Source organism: Cupressus sempervirens, chromosome 1 (assembly GCF_028749045.1).
Source record: "Cupressus sempervirens isolate cs-2001-9-10 chromosome 1, ASM2874904v1, whole genome shotgun sequence".
Classification (NCBI taxonomy): Eukaryota; Viridiplantae; Streptophyta; class Pinopsida; order Cupressales; family Cupressaceae; genus Cupressus; species Cupressus sempervirens.
Window position 1 is genome coordinate 553,383,259 of NC_143118.1, and position 8,695 is coordinate 553,391,953.

Here is an 8,695-nt window from a genome sequence, read left to right on the forward strand (position 1 = left end):
TGCTGTTAGTCTTGGCAAATGGGAAAATGAGGAAATTATATCTCCGAGAGGCTCAAGCAAGCAAACCAAGCAGAGTACGATGAAGAAGGCTCTGGAGACTGTTGTTGCTTCGGTTGTCAATTCCATTCAAGACACTACTAAGATTGGAAAGGAGGTCACCAATATGATTAAAGAGGTGCAATAGCAACCTTTAGTGGGTTCTATTTTTTGGTTTTGTCTCGGTTTAGGTCTTAGTTGCTGGTTGTGGTAATGGTTTATGTTTTTGGTCCTATTTACTAGTTTTTATTCGGTTGTAATACTAGGTTCCAGGTCCTTGTAAAACCAAGGTACTTTTATTGGACTTATTTAGTGGTTTCAAGTCCCTGTAAAACCTGATTTTGATACTATTTCTTCAGTACGTTTTAGGTCCTTGTAAAACCTAGTGGACTTTATTTCTTTATCTATTTTGATGATGTTATAGAGTTTTGGGGTCCCTTCAAAACCTATTTTTACCGTAATCTAAAACAATAATGTGAAAGCAATATAAACATACACATTAAGAACATGTAATCAGTTACAAATATAGTTTCAATTCCCTAAGGGTTTCTTCACATTGAGTCACATTTAATAAATTTTTATTAATAAGTTAAGTCTCAATTACAATGTCCATAATCATAAAGTGAATAAACACATACATAGTCATATAAGAAAATGCATAAGTACAACTAATAATATGAAAGCATATATAATGAATAACATCCACTGCATATGTCATAGGGTATGTGAAAATAGATACAAGTACATCAATATACAATACAATATCCCATAGGATCTCAAAACACATGATACATAGATACATCAAATGAATATAAGTCTTCAAGATAAGAGGAAAGATGATAATGGTACCACTGTATCAAGGAGAATCCAACATTTGTCAATCTAAGGAGGACCCAAATGGTAAGAATACACTACCTCTCAATTGTGTGGTCACCTAATTAGGTTCCCACTCCCACCGTGTAGGAGAGATAATGTACGATCTACACACAGATAATTAAATCATAAAATAATCCTTGGCAAGGAATCCTAATAGCCAAAACTACCTCAAGGGTAACACAAACTACTCAAGAAGAAGAGATAATCAAATTGAAAGGACATTCATATGAATACTAACGTCTCATACCAAGTTGACATACAAATACCAATACCAAAAATATACAACCACCTTGAAATCAATGACAAGTGTCATAAGCACAATGACCAATAGATAACAACTATCATCAATAAGAGTAAACCACCAATCACTAACTCCAACAATAAAAATACCACCAATGAATAACTGATCATTTATTAATAAAAGTCAATTGTCAACAATAAATGACATCCAATAAATGAGTAACAACTCACAATAAAAACTCTATCAAAAGTAATATCCAACAAGTACACCACTAGAGGCAAATATAAAAAGAAGAAAAACATGAAAAAGACTTAAGTTGCATACTATGAAGTGCCATCAGATGAACCAACTCTAAGGTTACCCTGACAATCTCTCAGGATCCCGGCCCCCTAGTGACTCTATGTAGAACTAGAATACCCTCTCATGATGACAAGGAAACTAGTCATACCTCTCAAAGTATCATATCCATCTCATCCTTAGTCTATACAAACACTCAAGGCATGGATGAGGAAAAATCTCCAACTTATCTTTTTAATGTATCTCAAGGAAAGGGTTGGGCAAGATATTTTAATTACTATGTTATCACTTGCTACACAACTTACAATAAATTATCCTTGCAGCCACTTTGGGCCCTGGCCCCCATTACAAGCCACTCCCATAGACATGCACCTAGACTACCTTCACAAAAATCACAAACCACAATAGTGTCCCATACCACAAAAGTAATATTAATCCAATTTTGGTTCCTTAATAGGTAACCCAAAAAATAACATTGGTTCTCGAAACTCAAGTTCTCATAAATGCTCAATAGTAGAAAGCTCATAAAACATAAATCTCAATTCAAATCATAAATCTCATCATGACATCCCATCAAACAATCATAAAAGAAATCTCAAAAATGCCTCTAGTTCACATCCTAACTTGACCAACTAAACAACCCATAAAGAAAAACTATCAAGAAAATAAACATCACAAGACTATAAATAGAATATTAGAAAGCACATAGTTTTCAGCCTCATGATTTAATTCCACTAATTTCTCTTGTTTGGTTTGGGTCACAAGGATGTGTTAGAAATAAAGTAAGAATATCCATGTTAATATAAATTGTTATGCTATTATACTTATTTGAAACAATAAGTATTTAAATATTCAATCTTCTTGCATATATAAAATATCATGCAATATTATCATGTTATTAATTAAAATAATCTTAAATCATGCTATGTATCGAATAAAGTTGTTAATAGAGAATATACATTTTGTTGGAACCATATTGTGCTTCCAAAGGCGGGTTGCTTTTCTTAGCTTGCATTAAAACATAGGATCTTGACTAGTGACAGATTGAATAGACTGCATATTGCCCCATCTTTTAACTGTGTTTTATGTAATGATTGTGAAAAATCAGTGGATCATATCATTTTCTCATGCCCATTTTCTTATCAGTGTTGGAGCTTCATTTTGAACAAATTAAATTATAGTACTCCACTCCAAAATAATCTTTGGGATCTCTTTCAAGCTTGTCAAGTTCTTTATTCAAACTCTTTATTTTCAAATCTATGGAAATGTATTCTAGCATTGGTTGTTTGGGCTATATGGTGGGAACAGAATAAGCCTATTTTCAAAAAAGAATCTAATTCCTTAGAAATTTTTTTGGAAAGAATTGAAAGATTTGTATCGGAGGTGACAAACACAAGTCTGAGAAACTCAAAATTTAATCCTATTGTTACCTCTTGGGACTCTCAAGTGATTTAGAAATGGAAATTTTTATTTATGATGGTTGGAAAATCAATAACACAACTTCTTCTCCCTTATCTCAAAGAAATGTAATTTGGAGATCCCCAGATGTGGGATATTGGAAACTGAATTTTGATGGTGCATCAAGAGGCAATCCTAAAAATTTCGGTCTGGGTGCATGCATTATAGACTCTAATGGAAAAGTTGTGGCACTTATAACTTCCCCTTTTCCTATTGGTACAAATAATATTGCAAAAGCCTAGGCTCTGCTAGTTGGTCTCGTTTTAGCCAAACAAGGTAATTTTTGGCTGTTGCATATTGAGGGTGACTCTTCTATAATTATAAATGCTTGTATTCATAGAAAAAATTATTCTTGGAAATTAAAATACATCCTCATCCAAATTTGGAGGCTCTTAGATAATTGTCATGGTGTTTGCATATTGCATACATTAAGGAAGGGAAATCAAGTTGTTGACTCCCTTTCAAACATGGGTTGTGATGGGCTATTACACTCATCATTTCATCAGTACCCATAATTGAAAAGTATGATACTCTTAAAATTTTAATCAACCTTGATAAGACTACCTAGTCGCAGGAAGAGGAGGATTCTAGGGAAATTTGGCCAAAGTAATATCCATCCATTGCTACTATTATGGAGGTAGCCTTCATTAGAGTAGCACCCATAAAGAGATCATGTTCTTGGAAGATCTTATTGTAGACACCTAAATTTGATTACACTGCTTTAGTAATCCTATTTAGCTATCTTTAAAGGCATCATTAATTAAATTTATGAAGGGTCTTTCTGAAGATATTATCCCTTGAGCCTCCTTTGTTGACTCATCCTTGCCCTTTCCTCCATCCACTCACCTTGTGACATGTGTCACTCTCTGATTGGCTCTAAGGAAGCACAATCCATGTGCTCTCCTCTCATGCAATCTGAGCCCTCCATAAGCTTTTCCCCATCCTTACATCTTAGCCCTCAAACCTTCAAGCCCTTAGCCTATAAATTGAATCCCCTCCCAAGCCATTTCATCACAATCCTTGAGTTAAAGTTATAATGCTAGTTCGAGAAACAAAGCCTTTAAACCATACCCTTATAATGTCAAATTGAGAGCTCACAAGGCTACCAATTTATCATTACCCATCCATCTCCATTGAAGCTAGTTTTGAGAACCTTGAGCATACATACCAAATCTAAGAAAATAGACTCATCCCTAAATCAAGTGACCATCCTCATTGGGAGAGCCATTCTATGGCTCATATTCTCATTTGAGGGTTTCACTTTGTCTCTCATATATGTTATGATTTTTATGCTAGTTAATGCTTTGTTCTCTTAATAGATTAGTATTACTTGCTAACATATTTCTCATATACACTTACTTCTCATTTTGGTATTTGTTGCATTTTTTTTTGTTGATGGAAAGGAAGGTTCTACTGAGCTCAATATTAATTCATCTGGGATGAGGAGATATAACTTTACTCATCCATGGTCAAGGAGAAGTAGGAAACTCTACATGATTCAGAAGCATTTGAGAAAAATAAACAAACTTGCCATCAAAAGCATACAAAGTCTAGATGGAGATATCATAGATTGCATTTTCCTTCACAAACAACTAGCATTTGATCACCCACTACTTAAGGACCATAAGATCAAGGATCTTCCAGAGAGGCCTTCTAGGTTTCCTGGAAGGGTCAATGGAACAAGTTTTAGTAGTATACACACTATCCAGACATGGAAGCCTAGTGGATATTGTCCAGAAGGAACAATTTTGGTGAGAAGAACAATTGAGGAAGATCTCATGAGAGCTGAATCACCTTAGAAATATGGAAGAAGATCACACGTGTCTAAGAGATTTTCTCAAAAGCCAGATATTATCAATGGAAATGGGCATGAGCATACAATAGCCTATGTGCAAGGAGAAGAATACTATGGTGTAAAGGCCACTATAAATGTGTGGTCACCAAAGATTAAAACTATGGGAGAGTTTAGCTTATCTCAGATTTGGATTCTCTCTAGATCATTTGATGGTTGGGATCTCAACAGCATTGAAGCGGGTTGGCAGGTCAACCCTGAACTGTATGGTGACAGCAGGCCTAGATTATTCACTTATTGGATGACTTATTCATACAAGGAAACTAGCTGCTACAATCTTTTATGTTCTGGCTTTGTGCAGACCAACAACAAGATTGCAATTGGTGCTGCCATATCACCTATTTCAAAATTCTCTGGCACTTAGTATGATATCACCATGCTCATCTGGAAGGATCCTAAACAAGGGAATTGGTGGATGGAGTTTGCGGATAGCACATTGGTGGGGTATTGGCCTTCTAAAAATTTTAGTCATCTTAAAGACCATGCAAGCATGGTGGAATGGTGTGGCGGGGGGGGGGGGGGTGTGGTGAGGTGGTCAATTCAGAGCTAGGAGCAAAGCATACCTCCACTCAAATGGGAAGTGTTTATTTTTTAGATGAAGGATTTGGTAGAGTAAGTTACTTTCAGAATATAGAGCTTGTGGATGTTGATAATAGCTTGAGACTTATTGATGCCATGTCAACTTTAGCAGACCACACCAACTGTTATAACATTCACAATATCTATAATAGTGGTTGGGGTAACCATTTCTATTTTGGTGGACTAGGGGGCAACTCAAGGTGCCCTTAGTAAACAACACCCACTCTATTATTTCATATTTCATGTTTTCTCCTTGAAGATGATTAACATGGTTCATTATAATGGATATGCTTTTGTTGACCTACAATGGGTTTTGAACTTGACTCATCCTCAAGGGCCTTGCACTGGTAATGTGAATCCTTAAACTGAAGACTAGAATGAATGGAATTCTATTTTTATAGCTATTATCCCTTCACTCTTAACGTTTCATGTTGGTTCAGATTGGTCACCTATCTCTTCAGTAGGGGCATGTTCTAGTTGGGGTAATGTGTGTGATTATGGTGAGGACTGGAATGTCTCTATCACCAACCCAACTAGTGTTCATGATGCTTCTGTATGTGACAGAAAACCTCTCTATGGCTATGATGATATGGAAGAATGACTTCGGGCCTTTTTTTGTCTTTTTAGATTGCTATGTTGTTTGAATCGTAACTTCTTAAGGAATCAGTTGTTATTGGGTTTTTTTGTTGTAAAATGATGACCATCAGTCTTTGTTCACTGATAAGTATATCATCGAGTGGTAATTGTTTCACCCTTTTGTAATTATACTTTGTCAATAGTTCCATGAAATTATGTAAAATCTATGTTTGTAAGGGATGAAGCTAGGTTTTCTTCACTGATTCTTTCCTAGTTGACCTTTTTGAATCAATTTTAATAAAAAAATTACAATGGCTTGCCACTTTTTGCGTAAAAAATAAAATCTTAAATCATAAATTATTTAATTAATAACAGAAATGAATATTATTAGATTACATAGTAATATCAATTTCATTTTTTAAATATTAATTTGACTTCTATTTAAGTCCAATATTAATATTTACTTTTCCTTTAATTCATAATGCAACTAGAGATAAAATTATAAATTTAATTTAATTATTTATAGTTTCTCTCATAAAGTCAAATAGTTATTAACTAAATGATTACAAAGTGAACTCTACCACAACTTCCCTTAAAATATAATAAAGTTATAAATATTTATTTACTAACTTTCCTCTTGCATTAATAAATATAAAAATTATTTATATGCAATTAAGAGTTTGACTAGACTTAAAGAATCACCAATATTACTAACATTCACTTTAACTAAATAAATAATAATAGTTTAATTTTTTAAATTAATTAATGATTATTATTTTTTAAAATTTTTTTAAATAAATAAATCTGAAAAAAAAATTATATTTTTATAAAATAAAAATAAACATGCAATTAGTATTTTCACGTCTTTGATCTCTCAAATCATGCAAGTATACTATATTTAGTTTTCTATTTTTAGCATATTTGTTTTCACATGCATGTAACTATAGTATACTTAGTTTATATTTCTAGTATATTTGTTTTCACATGTTTGTAACCATACTACACTTAGCTTCCTATTTTTAGCATTTTTTTTTCACTTGCATCCAACTATACTATACTTAGTTTCTATTTTTAGTATATATGTTTTCACATGCATGTGACCATACTATACTTAGCTTTCTATTTTTAACATATTTGTTTTCACATGCATGTATACATTTAGTTACAATGGGTTTTCCTCTCAATTAATCTTTTGCTTTTCAAATAAACATTGCAATTAAATTATTTTAGATGTAAGAAGAATATTCATCTATATTTAGAAAATTCATGATAATCACATAGTTCTAATGACAAATTTAAAAGTGAAACCCTAATTGTTCAATTTATTGTTTTATTCCAATTTTCAATAATCAAATTTTCATTATATTAGAAAGGGGTTTATAAGAATAAAACCACAATAATTTAATATAGTTTTTCTATAATTTTTCTCAGTCAAGTTTTCTTGATTAATAAGTTTTCCTTTTTCAAAATCTACAACACAATTTTTTATTCAACAATCAATACAGTAAATTAATAAGAAATATGAAAACACCTAGGAAGATATGAAGTAGATAGATCTTTCAATAAAATTCTATAATGGATTTTCAAACCCTACCTCAAAACTACAGCTAAAATCTGAGACAATCTATGAATGCATGCAAATCCAAACCCTCTGAAACCTTCAACAATTCTTTTGATCCAATTCTGAATTTTACTCCCTAAAACCTATGTAATTGCAAAAATGAGCTCTAGATCTCTGATAAAGAGTTCTCCCCTCTGATTGTCCAATCACAAGAGGGAACTCCCTAATCAATTATTGTTTATTATTCTATTAACTTTTTACCTTTTCATGCACAACTCTTTTAGATATTTAATTATAAAATATCTTAATTTGAATAATTAGCTTTCTCTTTAATTAATTTTTCGAAGTGTTTTTAATAATATATTTATTAATTTAATTAATAACATTATTTAGAGTTTATTATTAAAATAAAAATCCTAAATAATTATCATTAAATTAAATAAGTATAACTATGCCACAATTAGAACTATAACTTTATCTTTAAATTTCATTCTTTTATATTTTATTTTCCTCCAGTTTATTAATTAGTACAAGCACTAATTAAAGCATAGTTTATTATTTAAATTAATAATAATAACTAAAGCTCATTATTTAAATGCAACTCTAATTTAATTATTATTAAATAAATAATTATAATAAAGCAATATTAAATCTTTAATATTTTGATTCTCTTTTTGTCCAACTTCTTAAATTAAACTTTTAAAAAAAAAAAAATTAACTGAAGTACATAATTAATTAATTAATAATTAACATCATATTCTACTTTCTCTTCAACTAATTTTTCTAAATTTAGACTTCTAAATTAAGACTTTTAAATTAAAGCAGATATTTAATTTTTTTTAATTAATTAAATATTATCATGCCTTAATATTTTCTTTTTAATCAAATAATATTTAATTATATGATTAACCAAAATATTATAATTAAATCATTTACCAAATAAATCACATAGCAAAATCCACATAAAAGCAACATTATCAAAACAAACCAAAGCTCAAAATCAAACAACACAAACAAAGATAAACTCATGGGTTTAAAAAAGGTGGAAAGTCAATTACGAGTCCTCCTTACAAGATAAGTATTTAGGGTATGGTTGGGATTGGACCTAAACATTATCTCTCCATTCGTACCATTGAGTTATTGTGAAAGGGCATGCTTATCCTAGCAATTTAGGGAAGTCGATGTTTGGTACCTACATTTCGCATAAAAGACAAGCATG

General features: G+C 31.5%; 1 pseudogene; it reads left to right on the forward strand.

The window, feature by feature from the left end:
- The first annotated feature begins 3,539 nt into the window (after nt 1–3,539).
- LOC149578643 (protein neprosin-like) lies at nt 3,540–5,549 on the forward strand (annotated as a pseudogene).
- Nucleotides 5,550–8,695: the final 3,146 nt, after the last annotated feature.